Genomic DNA, 24,810 nt, shown 5'->3' on the forward strand with positions numbered 1-24,810 from the left:
GCATTAGAATCATTAAAAGGAAGATTTTTTAAAACTATGTTTTCTAATGTGTATTCATACTCTGCAGATTAGTCTCATTAGATACTGACTACACTTTGCAACAAATTTGGTAATTTCTCCTACAAAATCTTTTGTATTAACACTTGTGTTCTCAATTTCCTTTTATTATTCTATTGTTTCAGTAATCAATTCTTGGTGAATTTCAAAGAGATGCCCAAATTCATTAAGATAAAAGGCATCTGGTCCTGTACCTAGAAACTAAGTATGTTTATTTTCTAAGTTTATAAGCACAGAAGCAGGAAAGAGAATTTTTTTTGTCATAATAAATATAGTCTTCTCCTGTTTGACACTCCGTGTGGTTTTCTTCTGCTTTTGTCTGTCTCACCAAAAAATTTAAAACTATACAATATTTTAATAGAGAAAGCTAATTTCTCTGTGAAAATTAATTTTATTTTTTTGTCTCATCAAAGACACATCTTTGTGTATTGTTTTACTGTTATCTTCACCTGGATCTATTCAAAATCAAAGTAATGTTTACAGTGATTTTGGAAGCAGCATTTTAAATCTTGAAGTTAATTTTAAGAACCATTACAGTAATTTAAGTAAAATACTTCAAGAATTTAAGCTTGCCATTATCTGTCATCTTCACTCATCATCTGCATTTTCCCCTTACATAGAGTATTGAAAGTACTTCAAGATATACCTATGGAATTATTCTCAGATACTCTGGAGTCATTGGTGTCTTTCTTTCCTAAATTTCCATATCACTTAAGAATCATATCATGCATTATATACAGCTTTCTTTTTTTCATGTGGCTTCATACACCTACATTATGACTTTGCAACAAATTATATGCTTCTTAAGCAAAAAGTAGATGGCTTTACTTTATTTCAATTTTCCACCCTTGTGAAATGTTCTAATTTATGCACACTGTTCTAATTTTGGGTCCAACTCCATGAACTATCTTGAATGAGTATTTAATGTTGAAAAAGCTCATTTTTTTGTTATGCCTTGGAGTTTACAAAATGGAAAAGCTTTCTTTAGCTAGGATTTTATGTCTCCAAATAAAGTCTTATCCCTTACTCAAGAGTTGTTAAATTATGCAACATTAAAGCATTAGAAACATGCCAAAAGCAACAATTTCCTTTTCCAATGGAAACAAATAAATGTTATGTAGATAAAATAGTGTAAACACTTGCTGATCTTCCTTTGAGGTGTACAAATATATGACTCTAATATTTAGAAAAATTATTAAAATTTTCACTGAAGTATAATTTTACTTATTTATTTGAATTGTCACAACAGCATGCAGTAGTCTGCAAATATATAAAGCATATTATGGAACTTCTCAGTGTGTGTTTTAAAAAAAGTTTCAAACAGAAAACGTCAAAGACAGCATCTCAAAGCCTTTTTGTTCTGTATTTCTTACTAATAACACCATGAGTTCTCCAGGAGCCATTTTTGGAAATTTTGGAGTTTCTTCTGTAACTTTCCCTATATCCTCAGAAAATTTTGCATTTGATTCTTCTATTAATCAAAAATATTAAAAAGAGTAATCTGAAACATATATAAAAGACCCATATAGTATAATACACTGTTTTTCATTGTTTCTCTGAAATGAATTACATTTGCTGTAGATAAAATTCAATACTCTAGCTGCTTACTTAAAATAATTGAAAGTGAATCTAAAGATTAGTATTATTATTTTTCTGTATTTACCTTTCTACTTGCCTATATTATTCATATTTTAAGACTCCAAAATAGCAAAAACTTAATCCTTAATCATTTCCTTTCTAAAAGCTTATAGGAATCTAGTTAATCATAAATTTTAAATCATTTCACACAAAAATCAGATAAATGATTTTTAAGTAAATACATTTGTAAATTTATTTCAATTATAGATAATTTAGTTATAGCAGTAGACATCTTCATTTTTCTATGTTTGAAGATAGACAGGTAAAAATATTTCCACTCTAACACCTTTTTTTAATAAAAATAGAAAATAACAACAAGAAAAAAAAGCTATAAGAAAAACTATCTTTAATAATACTATGCCTAGACCTAATAATAAGCTGTGAGGATCAACATATAAATACTCAAAGAATGTAATATTGTACTAAACATTTGGTATTTAATTTAGTATACTAATATAGAAAGGAAATAACATCAAACGATTTTGTGCATAACATATGCTTCTTAGAAATTTTGAAGTCTTTAGCCTTAAATACTTAAAGATTTCTTACTCTGAATATTGAGCTTCTGGGGATTTGGATCTGTCCTGTCCACAAATCTTGTACCATAATGTAAGAGCAAGAAAAAGCCACAAAGAAAGTCCACATCTTTCAGATGAAGTCAATGTTTTAAGAAAAGGCAAGGGATATGTTTGATGATCAATTTAATAATTGTTGGACAAAGTCCATTCAGTGGTATGAATAAGTAATTGAAATAGTTAGTTTGCAATTTCTGTTCACTGTTTTAATGGTATAAGTCCTGAGGGAAAACACTAGAAGATGAACTTGTTAGTCTCCTTGTCAGCTGGACTTCTAAAAAAAGGAACTATAGATATTTGCTAGAGAGAAGAGAACTTATCTCTAAAATGCCCTTTGCAGTGTCTCTTACTCATGGTGGATAAAATTCAAAATCTATGGGGCATTATGTGGCCTTCTAAAGTATTCAATGAGATGCTTTATAACTTGAATGCTCTTGTGGTATAAAGTAACCCCATGAATGTTATTTAGAGACCTAATTATTGTTCGCATCCCGACATGCATGTCTAATGCTGTTAAAATCTCAGATCTTTATCTGCTTTGTTGGAAACTCTTGATTGACTATATAATTAAGATTATTAGTAAAGACTGAGGTTGGAATCAGAGATCTCTGATTTACATATGTCTGATTTTTACAAACCATTCTGTGGGTTATCTCAGAGGGAAATAAAACTCTCTCAGATCAAAAAGGAAACCTGTAACATAAAATGCTTCATAATAAGCCATACAGATTTTCTGCTTGTTCTGGGGGAAAAAAAGCTAACAGGAAAAAGTATTAGAAAGAAAAGAAATTATCTTGGCGACAGATATTATACATTTGAAGAAAAATGTTTTGAGATAATATACACACCCAAGGAAAATGTTCCAGCTAACCGATGTTTCCACTCCAATCCCAACCCACATGCATATGTATATACACACATAGTTTTAGATTATGCGTAACAAGAATGGGTAATAATCAAAAAGGAAGGTACACATGTCCTATATTAACTAACATTAAGGAAGTAAAGGAAGATAAACAAAAGACAGGTTGCTGAGGCTGGCTTTGAATTTACAATCCTCCTGTCTCAGCCTCCCAAACCACTATGATTATTGGCATGTGCCACCACACCTGGCTTAAGTTTTCTTTGTGTGTTCTGCGGATGAAGGAAAAAAAGAATCACACAATCTTCAAGAATGCTACTTTCTTTAGAATTTCAGTTTTCAGCCTTGCTTGGACCACTAAGATTATGGAACAATTCTTGTTTTCATTCTTATTCAATTTCATGTTCTTTTTTTCTCAAAATGTTTTAAAACTTTTGTCAGGAACTCAGGGCATCTTCATTGCTACTTTGTTTTTTCTTTAAGTGGATGACCTTTGAGGCAATTTGAAGAAAAGTTTCTTACTATCTTAGTCTCTTTGTTTTGCTATTGCAGAGTATTTGTGACTGGGTAATATATAAAGAAAAGTGACTTAATTCTCACAGTTCTAAGCACTGGCTGATTTATTGTCTAGGGAGGGTCTGGTCTCTGGTGGTTTCTGAGATAGAACCTTGAATTCTCTGGAGAGGAGGAAAGCTGGGTCCTCACTGACATAAGGCAGAAGGTCAAAAGAATTTCTCGTCCAGCAAATAGTCTACCAGGACTACATTTTTTGTTTGTTTTACTGCTTCTGAACTTTGATTATTGTAAGAACTAGAAATATCTTTCATCTCCAGCTGGCAATACAGTTATACCCAATTTTCCAAGTTGGATTGCTATAATCCTCCTTAATGAGTCTACCATACTCACTCTCCAGAGCCTCCAACTGAATCAGAAAATAATGCTTAGCCAAAGAAGCAGCAGAGCACCATGGGCTCTTCATTTTGGTGCGGTGCTTTTTTTCAGTAGTTGCTATTTGATTTCTGTTCCAACTAAGAGGTGTTTTGAAAGACTACATAAACAATGAGCCTCGAAAACCCAAGCACTTTATTTACTTGTGCCTAATAAAATAAAAAGTAGGTCCAAATCTTCATCATGTCAGTTTTGGACCTGACTTCCTTAACCAGACTCCTAATGCACAAGAATTAAAAATTTAAAAAATCAATAAATGGGAGGGATTCAAACTCAGGAAAGGAAACAATCAATAATGTGAAGAGAGAGCCTACAGAAGGGGAAAAAAATCTTTACCACATGTTCCTCGGATAGAGCACTAATTTCCAGCATATATAAGGAGCTCAAAAACCCTAAGAGCAAAAATAAATAAATAAAAATAAAATAAAATAACCCAATCAATAAATGGACTAGGGAACTGAACAGACACTTCATAGATGAAGAAATGCAATTGATCAACAAATATATATGCAAAAATGTTTAACATCTCTGCAATTAGAGAAATGCAAATCAAAACTACTCTAAGATTTCATCTCTCTCATGTCAAAATGGCAATAATCAAGAATACAAGCAACAATAAATGAGAATGTTGGAGGAAAGGTACACTCATACATTGCTGGTGGGACTGCAAATTGATGCAACTACTATGCAAAGCAGTATGGAGATTTCTCAGAAATCTTGTATTAAAACCACCATTTTACTCAAGTATCCCTCTCTTTGGTTTATACTCAAAGGACTTAAAATCAGCAAACTACCATGACGCAGCCACATCAATGTTTATAGCAGTTCAATTTATAATAGCCAAACTATACAACCAACCTAGATGCCCTTCAACAGATGCATGGATCAAGAAAACATGATTATTTATACAATGGAATATTACTAGCTTTAAAGAAGATTGATATTATGGGATTTTCAGGTAAATGGATGGAGCTGGAGAATATCCTGCTAAGCAAAATGAGGCAATCCCAAAAAACCAAAGGCCCAATTTTTTTTTTCTGATTTGTATATGCTAGTTTACAATAAGGTGGGGGAGGCTAGGGAAAAACAGAAGTACTTTGGATTAGGCAGACAGGAGTGAAAGGAGAGGATGTGGTATCAGATTAGGAGGGACAGTAGAATGAATTGGACATTATTACCCTACATGCATGTATGACTGCATGACTGGTGTGATTCTACATCATGTATAAGCAGAAGAATAAGAAGTGACACTCTATTTACATATGATGTGCCAAAGTGTATTCTACAGTCATGTTTACCTAATTAGAACATTTTTTAAAGTGTTGATTAGATGCTCCTCATATCTTTTCTCATAGATCACTCACCTTTTGAGATGTCTTAACTTTCTGTCCAACCTTATGTACTTCTTTGACCCTCTTACTTTCTAGAATTTCTCATACACAAGACAAAGTAGATCATTCTTGATCTTTAATAGGATGCAAAATTTAATTTCCCTATGCTTTGCTCATTTCTTATCTTTGTTGCTAGGCCCAGGTTAATACAATACAAAATCTAACTAAACAAGATCCTAAATCTCACTTTCCTAAATAAGTCTTTACTGATCAAGATCCCAGAATATGTTTAATTGTCCCCACTGTGTGTTCTCATTGTGTCTTGTATTTGTGTAATTACATTTGTTGTACATGTGATTTCCTTGCTTTTCAAAGTCTCCTGTTTGTTTATTTATATAAACACAAGTGATTCAAGATCTGGCAAATAGAAACATTCAACAAGATTTTTTATTCAAATAAATTATTTTTATTTCCTGGAAGTACTATATATTTGAGAAGAGTTCGCTATAACCTAGGGCTTTAATTCTAGTTGGGGCATCCATTCCAACTCTAGCAAAACCAGTTTTTGCCATGACCGAATTAATGAGCCAAGTTCTCTGATTGTGTCTTACACTTCCACACGTGTTCCTCCTTCATCTCTCCCACTCTTCACATCTGATTTATTTGCTTTTGGCTTATAATTATCTCTTCACCTTGAATACTACATCGCTCCTTTACTCATCCTTTGCAATTATCCTTGAGTGTAATTCTGCTCTAGTTAGGCTTCTTGTTCTGTTTCCTTTCCTGCTCTGTGGCATTCAAAATATCCTAGGAGCTCAGCCCAGGAAAGGTGTTATGTTCATCAACAAATAAAAATATTTTTAAAATTAGACTAATTTCCTCTCCCAGCACTCTAAGCCTAGTAAGTTAAGGAGGAGTCTATTTATGAAATGATCCAGAATTTCCTAGAATAGCAGGGCAGCCAAATGAGTGATGATTCCAGGTGTTCTTCCCATTCATCTGGAAGATGGCTGCCTTTACACAGTGGCTGTCCTTATTTCTCTTGAGTGTTTTTACTGTTACTACTAAAAAGAATCACAAATACCCATAAAGATTTCATATGATAAAGAACGAGGATATAAGCAACATTTTTCTTAGTCAAAATAAATACAGAAAAAAAAAAAAGAACGAGGATATCTATAAAACAGGATGCTAGGTTACTAGAACATTTACCTGAATGATAAATCTGAATGTCACTAACAGGATTTTGTCATCCAGTCCAAAGAGCATGCTTGGGTATAAATTTATGAAGATTCAAAGTTTTTGATTCTAGGTGCTTGATGGGTGGTATACCTTCCCAATTCCCCAGCAATACCAGACCTCCTTGTTTGCCTCAGGAAGACAAGAACTGTTTATTGGTTTAATGAATGAGTAAACATGCCTGTGAATACACAAAAAGCTAAAGATTATAATTCATTACCTTTATAAATATTTTCTATTTTAATTTTATAATTGTTTCCACATAATAGTAGCTCATATTTTTCATTGAGATAATGGCTTCCATTTTTCTGTCAATTGTACTTGCAAAGAACACTGATTGCAATCTGATTTATCTCATAATCAAGCAAAGCTTTCTTACATTTTGTATCATACTATTGAGAATTTATGCTTAAATAATGTATCTTAAAAATTTATCAGGACTTAATGATTCCTCAGAGAGTTTAAAAATAAAAAGATTCTTACCATTAAAATTTTTTCTATTGTTTTGTCATGTTGTTCATGTGTTTTCCCATCTAGAGTATGGATCTAGGGCAGCACAAATTCTATCCTGTAACCTATAGTGTCCCTGAAGGTTTCTAACACCTCGCTTTTAATGGTGAGAGCAATATCAACAGCACCCTGTATAAACATTATATAGTCTTAAACCTGCTAGCTCCCACTCAGGCATCTACTGCTTTCTCTTATCAAATCAAAATGATGAGTTCAATAACTATCTATAGTATAAACATAAAGTTTTCTAAAATGGTTTACAATTTCAAATGGTGGATGAGAGAATGGAAGTAGGGTAGAACTTGATGTTTGTGAGGGAGGAAGAGAGAAGCTAGCAGCAAAAACTTACAGGAAGAGTGAAAGAAGAGCCAACAAATTTGCTGTTGATTGGAGAAAAGTTGGAAAGAAAACAGACAAGTGACAGGAAGAATATAAACAAAGAGAAAAAAATTAAAGATATAAGAATACAACAAAAATGCAAAACACCATCCATATATCATCATCCTCCAAACACTGATGCATTGACAACACCCTGTTCCAAATATGGTAGAGATGTTAGGGAATAGAAAAATCAAATCAAATCAAATAACTCTCAATGTAAAGTTGAACTATCTTCATCAGTATTGAAAGTTTCTCACTTTGCGATGTAGAGTCCCAAGTCTGTCAAAGATTATTTGAAATGTAAAGGAAATGGCATTAACTGTCTCTGATATCTCATGGGATGACCAGGCCCAGATCAGTCCTCATAGCCTATTCAACAAATGGTGCTGGCAAAACTGGAAATCCATATGGAGCAAAATGAAATTAAACCTCTGTCTTTCACCCTGCACAAAAATCAACTCAAAGTGGATCAAAGACTTAGGCTCTAGAATAGAGACCCTGCACCTAATAGAAGAAAAAGTAGGCCCAAATCTTCACCATGACAGCCTAGGATCTGACTTCCCTAACAAGACCCCTAAAGCACAAGAAGTAAAATCAAGAATCAATAAATAGGTTGGATTTAAATTAAAAAGCTTCTTCTCAGTAAAACAAACAATAATGTGAGGAGAGAGCCTACACTTCGGGAGAATATCTTTACCATATGTGCCTCCAACAAAGCATTAATCTCTGGGATATATAAAGAATTCAAAAAACTTAACTCCAAAAAACCCAAATAACCCAATCAATAAATGGGCTAAGGAGCTGAACAGACATTTCACAGAATAAAGATATGCAATTGATTAACAAATATATGAAAATATGTTCAACATCTCTAGCAATTAGACAAATGCAAATCAAAACTAAACTAAGATTTCATCTTACTCCAGTCAGAATGGTGATCATCAAGAATACAGGCAACAATAAATGTTGGTGAGGATGTGGAGGAAAAGATACATTCATACATTGCTGTTGGGACTACATATTGGTACAACCACTATGAGAAGCAGTATGAAGATTTCTCAGAAAACTTGGAATGGAACCACCATTTGACCCAACTATCCTTCTCCTCGGTCTATACCCAAAGCCCTTAAAATCAGCATACTACAGTGATACAGTCATGTCCATGTTTTAGCAGTTCAATTCACAATAGCTAAATTATGGAACGAATGTAGATGTCCTTCAATAGATGAATAGATAAAGAAAATGTGGTATGTATATATTCAATGGAATATTGCTCAGCTTTAAAGAAAAATGAAATTATGGCATTTGTCAGTAAATGGATGGAGTTGGAGAATATCATGCTAAGCAAAATAAACCAATCCCAAAAGAGCAAAGGCCTTATGTTTTCTGTAACATGCAGAAGCTAATTCACTATAAGAGTGGGGAAGAGAAGAACAGATTTACCTTAGATAAGGTAGAGAAAAGTGAAGGAAGGAGAGAGGAGGAGATATGGGGATAGGAAGGATAGTTGAATGAAACAGACATTATTGATTTATGTATATATGTGACTGCATAACCAATGTGATTCTACAACATGTACACTCAGAACAACGAGAAATTATATCCCATCTATGTGATATAGCAAAGTATATAAATGCAGTAATCTATAACTAATTAAAACAAATTTTTAAATTTAATTAAAAATTCCATTAAGATTTACATTTTAGATTTTTTTAGGACAATCTTATTTTAGAGATTTAAAATGAGGCTCAGTTAGAGTAATCTTTCAGTTTACTCATCTGTTTAGTATGGAAACTGAATCCGAATCCATCACTTTTGACTCTAAATTTACAATTTTAAATACTTTCCTCAATATACACTTATTTCTTCTGAAATGATATGTTACTCAAAACAACCAAAAATCTCAAGATATTTCCTACATACAAGCAATATGTCTCCGTTGTGGATTTTTCCTCCCATGTTTCTTGTTATCTATACTTTTATTTACCTTGGTTACTTTGCAATTATCCCTCTTTCCAGGAAGGTCACAAAATCCCAAGTGGAGACAACATTTTTAAAAATGGACATCCTCCAAATAATTGCAAGTTAACCCTGTCTGAACCATCACTATCAGCCTGTTGCCAGGAGATGCCCACCAGCAGGGGTGAGGAGGCACTGCTGGCTGCCGGCCTTCAGGGTGGCTGTCATCAGCTCTCCACTGCTTCCTACATGGATCAGGTAAAGGGGTGCAGAACACTTGGCCCGAGAGTGAGAGGTCCCCATGCCTCCTGAGGATGATTTCTCCAGAAAGGGCTAGTGAAGAATAGAGGGTCCAGCAGGAGAAACATCATCACTCAGCTGCCATAGAGGTACAAAAATTCCTCTTTCCAAAGAGACCCTCTGGCAAAGGGTATCATCCACTTACAAAAAATTCTTGCTCTTCAGTCTTGAACTGAAAATAAATTAGGAGAATAACAGACATCCATTACTCTTGGTGAACATTTCCACTGACAAGACCGAGGCTCGGAGTCCCGCGTCTGCATGTGTCTGTGGGGGTGATGCATCTCTTTTGGGTTTGCGTTAGCATCTCCTCGTCGCAGACTGAGCACTTTCAACCACGACACATTTTGAGCTGCTGCTGTCCTTGCCTTTCTCTTTCAGTTTAGAAAACTAACTCAATTATCCCTTTCTATCCAAAAGAATTCGCATCAAATGCAGACAAACATGGCCGGGAGGGTGTGCTTTCCCTGTTGTCACAGTGGGAGGGAGACAGCAGCAGTGGTGAGCAGCTGTAATTGCTCCTATCTTTGTGAAGGTTAACTCTCCCAAGGTGTCTTGAACATAAATGCTCATTCCTGATGTTTTCCAATTATTTTCGCTTAAAAGAAATACTTTAATATATTTAGTTCAAATTGCATGATGGTAATTATGCATCTAAATCTGATTAAGTGTCATGATAGAAGAAGTCTTTGCTTCCATAAGGGGATGTTTGTTGTTCAATAGATGGGTCTAATTTTCCGTAGTAGGAGGATTCATATTATAAGCATCGAGACTGCCTCTTTTTCATTAGTCATTTATAAAGCTCATGGTAAGCTGGTTAAATTCATAAAAGGGGAAAAAGAGAAGTTATCTTAAATCAATTTCTAATTTATTCACTACTTAGCTGATAGAAAACTGCTCATTGTGAGGATGTTTATTCAAACTGCAAATCATTATCTTGCTGTCAATAAATAGAACATTCAGTTTTTTAAAATTGGTATTCTTGTTTATCATATTTGTTATGTCATTCTTTTCCTCAAATACCCTATAATTTTTCCCTCATTCTGTAGTAGGTGAGAACGCAACCTTTGGCTTGCGGTGCAAGCCTGACCCTGCCCCACCATTGAACTCAACTCTGATCAGCAGTTAGAGAATTTTTTAATATTTATTTTTCAGCTTTTGGCGGACACAACATCTTTGTTTGTATGTGGTGCTGAGGATCGAACTCGGACCACACGCATGCCAGGTGAGCGCACTACCACTTGAGCCACATCCCCAGCCCCCCTTTTTAAAGTTTTTTAAAAACATTTTTTAGTTATAGTTGGACACAATATCTTTATTTTATTTATTTATTTTTATGTGGGGCTGAGGATTGAATCCATAGCTTCACATATGCTAGGGGAACACTCTACTGCTGAGCCGTAATCCCAGCCCCTGTGTTCAGTCTTAATCTAAGAGCTTTCTACATGTTCTAAAACATTAGGCTTCCTAACAACTCTATGAAGTAGGCACTCTTACTATTACTTTCATTTTGTAGTTGAGAAAACTGGAACACAATTTAAGTAATTTTCTCATGGTCACACATCCAAAAAGGTTTATTAACAGGAATAGAATCAAACTATATAAATTATGCCTTAATAGTTGTATTAAACAGGCATTATTATTGTTATTATTTTCTTCATTTTTTACATGAGCATAAACATGGTTCAGAGATAGCACAATAATTTGAAGTCAATAATATTCTACTTCCTAAATCTGGGGTTATAGTTTATAATAATCTGTACATGATTTACCTAAGATTCATACATTTCTGTAGCTATCATGTGATGTCTTCAGAAATTTAAATTTATTAGTCCATTTTTAGGTCTTTTATGTAAATTAGAGAGCAACATAGCCTCAAACACTGACTTGCTCATTCTTCAGCTAATATTTTTACATTTGGATAAAGTATATTTTCATTAAATGTTTCACAAATCCCTTTCACAGCACTCTGTGATTTTTTAATCTGAATATTATTTATTCTATCCTGGTCTGTGCTACTTGCTTTGCTGTGCAAGGAGGCAGTTGCCATGTGCAACTTCAATGGATTCCTTCCGATGTCCCAAAATAAATCAAATTATACAGCAAGCAGGGCTATCACTAAAGTCTATGTAAATAAAGATATAAAAAATTAAATATAACCTGTCATTTGCCTTGTGACTATTGAAAGTAAAACCATTCATGTTGCTCCAAATAAAACTCCTGAGAATCACAGTTTTTTCCTAGGAGGGTGGTAATGAAGAATGAGCACTTTTTAACAGACAGAGAAAAGGCCTTTTGAAGACCTGGTCAGGCCTATTTCCCATGATTCCTATGCTTTACCATGTCCCAGACCTGCTTCAAGATTACAGGACATTCTTTCATCAACCCATATACCACTGAGAGTGACTTCAAAGTGAGCAGGGCCCCTTATACCAAATGGCCAAGTTGTGAACATGGAGAACGAGTTGAAGGAAATGAAAAGTGCTACTTCACTTACCATGTAAATAAGAATGTGAAATAGCCTTTTTGCTGATAGGGATAAAGTTTTAGTTGTCTGGCTAGATCAAACCAGCCATACCATCTCCTTAAACAAAGCTAATGCAAAAGGAAACTCACTCTTCAATTCTATGAAGGGTGAGAGAGTTAAGGAGATTTCAGAAGGAAAGTGTGAATCTAGAACTGGGTGGTTCCTGAGATTTAAAAAAAGGAATCCATCTTCATAACATAAAATTGCAAGGTGAAACAACACATGTCAATGTAAATGTTTCCATTCAAAATTACTTCCTCTTGAGGCCCTCCTTGAACATATTGTCTATCACCACAGAACCATTTCATCTATTGAACTCTTGTTCAATTTCTTTCCCTCACTTGGCAGAGAGTTAGTCCATAATTGGTCCACTCCAGTACTCTGGGCCCAGGGAGAGGCAGAACATTATGGCAGAAAGACAGGGTGGAGGATAGCTGCTCAGCTCATGGCAGCCAGAGGGGAGCAGATTGATTGGTGGGTGGGGAGAGTGGACAGAGCAGAGGGGAGAGTAATTAGGGTTTTTCTATTGGATATGTTTATTCAATGCAGTTTCTTTACTAGGGTATAAAATATAAAATCCATGGGGCATAAACATTATTCAGTGCCATGTTCCAAGTGTCTGGAACACTGGTGTAATAAGCACTTAGTTAATATTTGTTTGCTAAATAAGTTACATATGCACCTACTTCTTCCAATATACATGAACACTTAATTGGCTGAATTCCTGGGTCTGCATGGGTGTTGATAGTAGGTAAGCTTTTCTTTCTTGCCCTGGTTAGGGAGGGGCTACACTAGCTCGGGACCTAATTTGATGTGAAAGTAAGGAGACATTGTGAGATCTCCCCTGTCCATTTCTTCCCTCCTGCTTCCTTTGTGGTAGTCCAGTAGTCCAGAATTACCTCAAAACCTTATTCTCTCAGGGTTAGGGATACAGCTCAGTTGGTAGAGTGCCTGCCTTGCATGCACAAGGCCCTGGGTTCTAATCTCCAGCAGCACACACACACACACACACACACACACACACACACTCACAAATGAAATCTTATTCTCTCTAAATCTGCTGTTTGTCAGCAAATCCCCCTGAAAGTTTATGTTTTGCAAGCATGATGCCCAGTGCAGCAAGGTTCAGAGGTGAAATGGAGGGATTATGAGAACTGTAATGTAAATTCATCCATTGATGAATTACTAATTGACTGTATCACTGGGTGGTAGCTGTAGGCAGGTGGGATGTGGCTGGAGTAAGTAGGTTATTAAGGGAATGTCTTTATCCCTGGCTCGCTCTCTCTCTCTCTCTCTCTCTCTCTCTCTCTCTCTCTCTCTCTCTCTCTCTCCCTGCCTCTAATCTACTTGCCCCCCTCTGGCTGCTATGAGCTGACCAGCTTTCCTCCACCATTTCTTTCTGCCTTAATGTTCTGCCTCTTCCAGAGTACTGGAATGGACTAGTCGTGGACTAAACCTCTTAAGTGGTGAGACTAATCTGAACTTTTCCTCCTCAAAGTTCTTCTTGTCAGGTATTTCAGTCACAGTGACACAAAGCTGAGTAACACATAAACATTTGGAAATTTCCCAGATACATATCTTGTTGACAGAAAAGATTTTTCTTATGAAGTCTAGATCTACATGTCCAGCTGCTCACTGAGCATCACTACCTGGAAACACAAGTGTTCAAATATGAACCAATGGCCATTGTTTTCCTATTTCATTCACCTCCAATTCTTTGTTACTACTCGTTTATGTTGGCTTATTCACTTCTAATTCTTTACACTCTTAAGTCCTTCTTTTTCACAGTCTGTCGGTATATTCCGTCAGCAACCACTTCCACTTCCTCCATGGGTTTGAGAGTGTTTGTTCTAATTCTGTCCCCGAAGTACTGCTGAGGCCTTCCCATCTCCAGCCAGAAACACCCTGATTAACTTCCTGAACTCATCAAAATCATCTTCCACGCTAAAAAAAAAAAAATCCTAAAAACACAATGATTTGTTCCTTTTCATTACTACAGTAGTTACTTGTTATCTTCCTTCCTGAATCACAGGTATAGTATGTAGACACACAGAAAGTGTGTCCCCCAAAAGCTTATGTGAGAGACAATGCAAAAAGGGTGAAGTGATTTGGTTGTGAGAGCCTTAACCCAGTCAGTTCATGAATCCCCTAATAGCTGTAGGCAAGTAAGATGTGACTGGAGGAGGTGGATCCCTAGAGGCATGCCTTTGAGGTTTATATTTTGTCCTTGGAAAGTAGAGTTCTCCTGCTCACCCCCTGCTCACCCCTCTGTCTCATCTCTCCGCTTTCTGGTGTCATATCCCCAGCTGCTTAACTCTAGGAAGCCACAAGGTGTGCCCTTGTTCTTGAAGATTATCTTTGCAAAGATAATGGTAACCTAATTGAGAAGGGAACTAAGCATCTATGTCCAGCCAATTATTTCTCTATACTCATTCATTCATTCATTCACTCATTTAATAAATATTCTCATAGCTTTGTTTTTGAGAAGTTCCTATATTTAAATGGGCTTTTGACCACTTGGAAAAATTATTTAACTTCACTGAAAATCATTTTCCTCAGGTATGTGATTTATTAGAGTTTAACTACTCTGAACTTGAACTGTCTATAAAGAAGACAGTAACATTCACTGGATGTATTTTTTTATGTATTGTGATTATAATCTTTATCTAATTACCTTCAATAAATGTTGGTTACATTCCTACTAAATCCAACATTAACAATGAAATTATCATGAAGCAAGATTCGTCTCAATGTACCTTCAAATTATGGCCTTGTTGATTATTTGCCAAAGCACTTATAAGTAACTCTAGCCTTATACACAGAATCTTGGTCTATTGGAGAGCATCTGTGTTTTCTCTATAGTAGGAGAATCGTGCTTCCGACAACTCATTTCCTTTCTGTTGCTGCTGATATTACTGGGGAAGAGTTTGTCCCTCTTTTCCTTTCTATTCTCCTGCCAAAGTCGTGTTTTCCTTTTACAAAGTAGAGGGTAGTAATAGAAATTAATAATTGTATGCTAAATAAAGATGTCTTTGTGCATATGTAGTACACATTAATATCTAGAATTACTTTATCTTTTATTGAGTGAAAATTCAAGATAGCCTAGAGGGAGCAATTGTCTTTTGACAGCAAAGTTAAAATGCCTCCAGATCAATAGCATCTGATACTTTTCTACAGTCATGGAAGTTTTCATATACTGAGCTACCTTATATGCCACCTACCAGCTACTAATGGATGTTAAGCACTGGAAGTATAGCTGCTTTGACTGAGCAACTAATTTTTAGATTTTATTTAATTTTAATTAATTAAATTAACTGGTACACATAGCCAGTGTATTAGACTATGTATATCTGGATGGCTCTCACCAGTATTATTTTATTTGTTTCACAACATTTCTAGCTGTGTGACTGGTTTGCAGGTAAGGCACACAAAAGGAACCTTCTGTATTTACAAACAGTTTCAAAGCATGAAAAAACTCCAGTGTATTTGGAAAGGGACCCAGGATAGTGCGTATATCTGACTTTAGTTACTACTTTGGCAATAAATGGTGGGAAAGTAGTTGCAATATAAGAGAAGTGATGTTGCTATGTATTTAAATTAATACCTTCCTGCTCATATGTTGCCAAGATACCCTGATGATTCAGCCATGTCTTTTCTGGATCTTAAGCCTGTCCTCACCGAGGTTGCCGGTCTAAACATAATAACTCTTAGCAAAGGGACAGATCCAGGCTAAGTCAGTCATGCTCTTGACTACACTGCAGGACAGAGCTAGGTGCTAGAATTTAGGAAATCACATGGAAATCATGCCTCTGTCCCCTCATTTTAACTGCTACAGAAGTCTCACTCTCAAAATCTGCCCAGATCTGTTGGAAATATGGAAATGAAGTGGGCCTCAGCCCCATTCCCTCCCTGGATCTTTTTAATCTGATGATAAATCAGTCCCCTTCCATGTTATAGAAAATCACCTGTGATCTTAGTATGCTATTGCCCTCTGGTATCAGGCTCTTATTCTCCTGGTCTTTAGACATGGTCTATCATAGATTATAAGATTCTAGAGGGCAGGGACTATGCCTTCCCCATTATTTAAATTCAGTACCAACTTCAGCAACACAAAAAATTATAGCACCGAAAAGTCCACTTTTTCTCCTTACAGCCACGAGAGAGAGGGATTTCACAATGCACCAGGAATATTTTATTGTTTTAACAATTGACCTCAATTAATGATCACGTCCAATAAGTCTTGGAAGAAATTTAAATCTTTTGCAGATTTGGAGTAAGGAAGATTAAGGATGGATCTGGTGTTGAGCGAGGAGTGCAGCTGTTTCTGCAGATCTCAGATCCCAGAAAAGGGAGGCATCTGGTAGGGAAGGCTGAACAAGGAGAGGGTGATGACAGAGATCCCACTGCTCCTTCCTGTCTTTCCTTGCCAATCATTCTTCTGTCAAACAGCCCAAAACTCTGAATTTTCTAATCATGATTCCCTGATTTACCATGGAATATTCCTGGTTGGTTCCTTTGCACTGCACATTATAAAATTGACATGGTGTGTTGAGATGTTGTTTGCATGGTTCTTTATTTTTTAACCACAATATAAGAATTACATTTTATCCCAGTTTCTTTAATGTTTGCAATATTTCTGTAATGTTTGTAATATTTTAGTTGTTTTCAGTTTTATAGAACTTAATGTAGAAAAATCTTTTTAGGAATATAAAATAAAAATAGGAAATTTAGAACTAAGAGGAACAACTCTGAAGTACCAGATGTTCAACAGCCTGGGTGACAAGAAGGATGACCATACATATTGGTTTAGCATGCTTTTCTGGTGTATTTGTGAAGCGCATAAACTGTCATATGCAAAAAAATGTTCTCACTTGGACAAAAAGTTATGTGGTTAACTGCATATATTTACAGATAAAAATTAGCTATTCAGACATACATTTTGTTGTTTCTTCTTCTGTGGAATTTTATATTTGAATTGCAATTTTCATATGGGTGACGAGCTTCAGTTACAAGTATTTTAGAAGAGAGTATAGTAACTCCTTCTCTACCACCATTCCTATTATTTCCCTAGAATATATCTTTTTAAAAGCTTCATCAGCACATCATTAACATATAAAAATATGTATATTTAGGGTATTTAAATTCCTGGGTTTTTTTTTAGACAGGGGGCAGTACAAGGATTGAACTCAGGGGCAATTGACCACTGAGCTGCATTCTCCGCTGGCTTTGAAAACTCACAATCCTCCTACCTCAACCTCCCAGCTACTGGGATTACAAGCATACACCACCACACCAGGCCCTGTTTTGATACGTATATACATTGTGATACAATCACCACAATCAAACTAATTAACATGTCTACCATCTCTACATCACTTGTGATATATAGACCACAGTAAAGTAAGATGTTAATTATAAGAGAAACTATGTGTTAAGTGTAAGGGAACTCTCTGCACTATCCTTGCCACCTTTAAAGGCCAAAAATTAGATAATTGAAGCTTAGTTTTGTAGAAAATTAAATTTAGAATTACAAAGTTAGACCTACTCTGTTCAAAGATTTTTAAATTTAAGAGAATGCTTAATTCACAATTGCTGTATTTTGGATGCGGCTTGTTTCCCAAAGATTCTTTTGTTACAAACTCCAGCGTGGTGCTAGTTAGAGGTGGCGGTGGAGTCTTTGGCAGTGTTATGTTTTATATATGAGGTGTCTTGAAAAAAGCTCATGTGAGAGACAATACAAGAAAGTTTAGAGGTGAAATAATTGGGTGATGAGAGCCTTAATCTAATCAGTGCATTAATCCACTTGAATGGATCAACTGGATGGTGATTGTAGGTAGGTGGAGTGTGGCTGGAGGAGGTGGATCATAGGACACATGCCTTTGAGGTACATATTTTGTCCTTCTTAGGCAGAGCTTAGTCTCTCTTTTGTTTTCTGGTGGCCATGTCCTGAGCCACTTTCTCCATCACACTCTTCCACCATGATGTTCTGCCTCATCTTGGGTTCAGAGCAATGGAGTAAGTCAGCCATCGATGGAAAGCCATGAGACCCAAATAAACTTTTCTTTCTCTAAAATTGTTCTTATTAGGTCTTTTGGTCACAATGGTGAAAAAGCATACTAAACTAGGCAGGTAGAACTTAGTACCAAGTAAAAAGATCATCAGGAATACTGCACCCAGAAGGAATTAATGTTGGTCTCATAGAGCAAGTTAGTTCTTATGAAAATGGGTTGTAAATCCTCTCTCTTCATATCTCCAAACAAAATCAATTGTATCCACCTCTGACTCATCTTGCCCACTAGCTCTAGTGTCCAAGTAATTAATTTTGCATGACTCTTCTAACTTTAAATTGTAGGTAGGAATCATACTTAATTGTGATCTCACTCTCACAGTAAATATCTAATCCCCAAATCTAAATGTTGTCTCTATCATCAAAATATCCCTTTAATCTTCCTACCACATGCACTGCTACTGCTCTCATCCAAGCCACCTTATGCCTAAAAAGCTAATTTTTCCACAAATTCTCTTTGCACACTATCTTCCCCCAGATATTCTGTTTCTTTCTCAAGACAGCAGCCAAAATGATATTTTGAAAAAAAAAATAAGCACATGTAACTTCCCTGCATAAAATCTATCATACATGGGAGAGATTTTTGGAGGAAAAAAAATCTTAAATTAAGAACTGGCAACATTTCCAAAAGGAAAAATTCCTCAAATAGTTGTTAAGAAAAAATTTTCAAAAGTTTATATTGCATTAATAGTACTTTAAGTTATATTTCATAAATATTGCAATAATTTGAGAAAAATTCATAAAATAAAAAAATTGAGAAAAACAAATCTTTATAATTATTTAAATACCTACTTATCTAAGGATACATTTAAACCTTAACACATAATTTGCTATCTGATATAAAGTAGGCTTTAAATAAAAAATTTTGAATATATTGATGAATATTGAAAGAAAATGTATTTTCTCATTAGATATTAATATGCAACCTTGAAAAGTAGCTTATATATAAACCAATATAAATAATAAAATAATATTCATAATTGAAAAGAATCAATTTTTATATTGTAAAAGTATTTTGGGGTAAGACAGACCAATTCCTCCTACTGGATTTTGTGACTTTGGGTAATTTAACTTCTCTGCACTTTAAGTGTTATTAGTTAATTATAGGAGAAAACACCTAGCTTACAGAAAATTGCAGAAATGCAGTAAAATATACAGCACTACTTTAAAGAATGTGTAACAAATTAAAGTTATTAATCCAATAAAATTTTATCTTGACTAGAAATAAGTAAATAATGTAATTATATAAGTTAGGATAAACATGAACTGTCTAATTAATTCAAAGGATTCTTTTCCTTAAACATCTCTGAGTCTTAGATTTTTGTGATATTGATTTACATATATTGAAGTAAAAATATAAATAAATAAAATTGACTTTAAAGTGGTAAGAAATTTAATTCAGCAATTATATTATTATGCAGCCATCAGAAGTGTAATTTGGAAGAGTAATAATTTTTTATTAATTTTTTTTGTTTTAATTAGTTATACATGATACTAGAATGCATTTATGCACTTTGATATATCATACATAGATGGGGTATAATTTCTCATTTTTCTGAGTGTACATGTTTCAGAATCATATTGGTCATGTAGTCACATACATGTGTTGAGAGCCAAAGACAAGTCATGATGGCGCCTGGCACTTTGCCAAGAGGAGTGGTTTGAGAAGTAAGGACAGCAAACCATTAAGATGATAGAGATTCCTTAATGACTGACTGCTGTGTCTAGATTATGTCAATTAAGTTAAGCTGTGTGTAATCATTAAGATAATGAGGATTCCTTATTGGTTGACTGCTGTATGCAGTTTATGTTAATTAAGAGAAGCTATGTGTAATTAGTTTTATATATATATATATGTATATATATATATGTATGTATATATATATATATATATATATATATATATATATATATATATATATCTGCTGTCCTGCAATAAAGTGGCTCCTGCTGTATCAACCTTCACAAGTTCCTTGTCACTTGGCCCCCGGTTATTTTTCTTCAGCCAGACTTCCGCATATATGCACAAAGTAATAATGTCTGTTTCATTCTACTATGTTTCCTATCCCCACATCTCCTCCCCTCCCCTCCCTTCACTTCCTTCTACCTAATCTAAGGTAACACTATTCTTCTCTATTGTGAATTAGCATCCGCATATTAAAAAAAAAAAAAATTCAGCCCTTGGTTACTTGGGACAGGCTTATTTTGCTTAGCATGATATTCTTCAACTCCATCCATTTACTAGCAAATGCCCTAATTTCACTCTTCTTTAAAGCTGAGTAGTATTCTGTTGAAAATATATATATTTCATCACATTTTAAAATTTATTCATCTATTGAAGGACACCTAGGTTTGGGCCATGAGCTGTCAAGTCCTTCCTTTTTATTGTGTTACTCACTAAGTTGACTATTGGGGTTTAAGACTTCCCAATGTCTCTTCTTGGGAGATTGGTGTAGGCAGGCCATGCTGCGGGCTGGGTTTTGAAGCAACTTACTGGGACAGCTATGAAGTGGTGGACCAAACAGACTGGGCTGTGGTTGGGTGGAGAAGCAGCTGGCCATGTACAGCAGGTCTAGCTGGCCTGGGCCAGATGAATCAGGGGGTTAGGCCTTGCGGGCCAGCAGAGAAGCTGTGGTCAGAGCTTGGCAATCCCAGTGGCAAAGTGATGGCTTGGAAGGCTGGGTATGGGCTGGAGGTAAAGCTACAGACCTAGTAGGTGGAGTGGTGCAGGTCAGGGGCCAGGAGTCAGGGGACTGAGGGCTGGGGGGCCAGGGGTCCCAGGTGGGTGCCAGACTGTTGCCAGTCCCAACAGATGTAAGGGACCCAGTGGATGCCAGATTGGTCACCAGAACATGTCAGCCAGGCAAGTTGAGAGCCAAGTGCCCTCACACACACACCTCTTACTTGCTGACCTGCTATAGCAGGCCTTATTAACACCTGCAAGCTGCAGAACTCACAGGGTTGGGGAGAGCAAGGTTCTCTCTAGCCTCTCCAACTTGTATTTCCCTCCAAAAAATGTCTTTCTGATTTTCCATGGCTTTGTTAGGATCAGTTAAATCTTTACTAGGCTCAGATAGGTTTACTCGGACTTAGCTGAGAACTCATGGATCTGAGTTTCCAGTTCCTGTTGGTCCCACTGTGCTATATGTCCCAAGATAGTTCCTGGAACATCTTTCCCTGGACAATTGATAAACTCAGGGAGACTGTTTCTTTGTTCCATTTAATGAGTCGAATAGTCTCTGGTTCAGCTAGGCAGACGGCTCCTTCAGTCAGGAATTTTCACTCTAAGCCTCAGAGAGAAGCAATATTCACAGTGCTAGAGTTCTGATAGCAAACTAGGAGAAATGCTGCCTCACTCTAATCTGCCATCTTACTCCTCCTTTTGATATGTATTTCTATTATTGAAAAAAAATCCATAAGCAGTATTAAATTAGTCTGATGATGTTTAATTGGACTCACTAATATTTAATACTTTTGCCTTTTAATACTTTCTACCTACTTTTGTAGGTGAAATTTTTCTATACTTCAGTACATGTTTGGGAAAAACTATAGAAGTTTTGGTATCCAATTGAATGAGAAGATTTTTATGTCCTCAAAGAAGTTGAATACTATAGAGATGACCTATAAATGAATCAAATATAACTTTCCTATGTTTATATATGAATACACAACAAGTGAAACCAAATCAGGTACAACCACAAGAATGGGATTCTAATAGAATATGTTACACTCCATGCATGTATGTCAAAATATATTCTACTCTCATGTATATATAAAAAGAACAAATTTAAAAATGACCTGTTCTTTCACAATTTGATAGATCTAGGGCTAGGGATGTTGCTCTGTAGTACAGTGAGAGCTTACTTAACATTTACAAGGATCTGGGTTCCATCCCCAGTATTTAAATAAAAAAAAAGATGATGGATCTCACTTCTTGCATATTTTCAGCTACATTTCAATTGTGAGAAACTTGATCTAAACTAGATTAAATGTAAGTACATACATACACACATTTTTATATGCTTGCAGAATTGTCAAGTCCAGGCTTCAAATTCTTCCATCTCCAGGTGCTTAAATGTTGTCTTGAATCTCCTATACAATTCTTCCCTGCTCAGCTCTGCTATCTTTTGCAATGTGTTTATTCTTTGCCAGATTTATTTCATGCAAAAGAAATGAAAAGAAGACAAAAAATTAACAGAAGCTCTGAGCTTCAAAGTTATACAGAAAAAAAAACCTCTCACTCCACATTGATACATGTAGTAATAATAATGACCAAGATTGTTTGAGTGACACACCAATCACCTGCACCCATCCCTGTGGACAAAGAAGTGGGAAAATATAATCAGCCACATCCAAGTCATAAACCTACCTGTAGGCAGGATCTTCAGTATGTTATGAAAGTTGATTAACTTAGTAAGTGATCCTCTGCATCACTGTCTTGAAAATTTTAGTTTTTAGTTGAGATCAGATAAATTATTGCATCTGTATTTTCATATTCCTTTTTGTGGTTTTTGGAGAAAATTTTTAAAATGTAATTGTGGAAGAACAAATTACTATAGTAAAATTAATATGGAAAATTTATAACTTAGAACATAATAAATAAAGAATAATCAAATATATTTTAATTCAAGAATTATTAATATTCTCATTATTCAGATAATTTTATTAAATCCCATATCTATAGTAGATGCAATATTCATATTTTATATTAGGCTAATATTATGTTTTATCCTCAAGAATAATCAGAATTCTAGAAAATTTATTTCACTTTATAAAGACTCACATGCATGTTTACAATTTCAACAAAATAAAATTGCAAATTTAGAAAGTAATTTTCTGATTTTCTAAACTTCAGTCATCATTTAAATCCAACAACGACAGAAAAAAAGACAGCTGGCAACATTATTTTCTTCCATAAAATGTATAAGAAAAGCACACATATAAAGACACTGCTGTGGTTGGGAATATGGCTTGAGCGCATCCCCCAAGGTTACACGTGTTGAAATTTAATCCCCTTTGTGAGTAATTAGGAGGGGAGCCTAATCCAACTACAGGTGGGAGCTTTGGGAGGTAATTAGTAAGGTCCAAGGCAGAGACCCCATGTCTGAATCCTGATGGCTTCATAAGAAGGAGAGAGATCAGAGGAGGCAGAAAGACACCTGTGCACTCTCTGTCCCTGGGTTTGCGGTGCCCTGTTCCACCTGGGTCTGCCTGCATCTCTCAGTGTGGCCTTCCTCCTTGGACCAGAACCAGATGCAAATCAGTTAATAAAGAAACCTCTCTTCCTTATTATGTACCCAGTTTGTCATATTGTGTTATTGGCAACAGAAAATGAACCAACACATACAGTGACTTCAAAACTTTGTATCTTGGCAATCCAATTTTAGGATATTTGTACATAGAACATATGATATTTTTAATTAGACAATTTAAATCAAACAAAAAGTTATATAAACTCTGGTGGGCATGTAACTGCTAATTTCTATTTCCATTTTTATAATCTCTTCCACTTTTCATATTGTATACAATGAACATGTATTGTAATAGGGCCATAAAAATGAATAAAAAGCATTTTTAGTGCTGTGCACCTAGTGACAAGAAAAATATTCCCTTTCTTTTGAATTTTTTAAAATTCTCTTTCTTTACATGAATTTAACATGCAAAAATATTTAACTGTATTTTGAGCCTTGGAAAATATTATATAATTATGGCTGCATAAGTAGTGTTTTCACTGTGCTTACACTAAATATATTTTCTTATCCTTGATCAGAATTCCCAAATGAATATTCATTTTTGAATATGGCAATTGTGTTTTAACATAATTAATGTTGAAAAAAGTGCCAAGAGAAACCAGTTTCTTGGCCACTTAATTAATTTTAATTGGTCAGGGATTTAGAATGAACTGCTAGTACTTTTAATTACTTTTGAATTATTTCCCACAATTATGGATTAATTCAGGTCCTTTGCTCATGTGTTTTTTTTTCTGCTCATCTCTTGACCTAGTTAACACCTTCTTGTCCTGCAGGTCTCATTTCACACGTCATAATTCATGAGATCTTCTTGGGCTCAGGATCAATTATGTTGCAATTGTGCTCAGTAATTTTTCTTCTTGCCTGTATCATTGTTGGTGATTTTATGTGACTAGAAGGATAACTTCTTGGTAACCAGCATTTAATCAATTTTTTTTCTTTCACTGCTTGATCACTGGCACCTAGAATAGTAATAGAGTAAATAAAATATGTATTAAGTTTGTTGCATAAACTGACTTAAACATTTGACGCTATAGTAAATAACAATGCATTACATACTGTACTTGAAAATTGCCAAGAGTAGACTCTGAAGTGTTCTTGCCACAAATAAATAAACTAATAATAAGTACCTGAAGAAATGCATATATCAATTACCTTGATTTAGTT

The sequence above is a fragment of the Callospermophilus lateralis genome, unplaced genomic scaffold (genome assembly GCF_048772815.1).
Source record: "Callospermophilus lateralis isolate mCalLat2 unplaced genomic scaffold, mCalLat2.hap1 Scaffold_107, whole genome shotgun sequence".
NCBI classification, from domain to species: Eukaryota; Metazoa; Chordata; class Mammalia; order Rodentia; family Sciuridae; genus Callospermophilus; species Callospermophilus lateralis.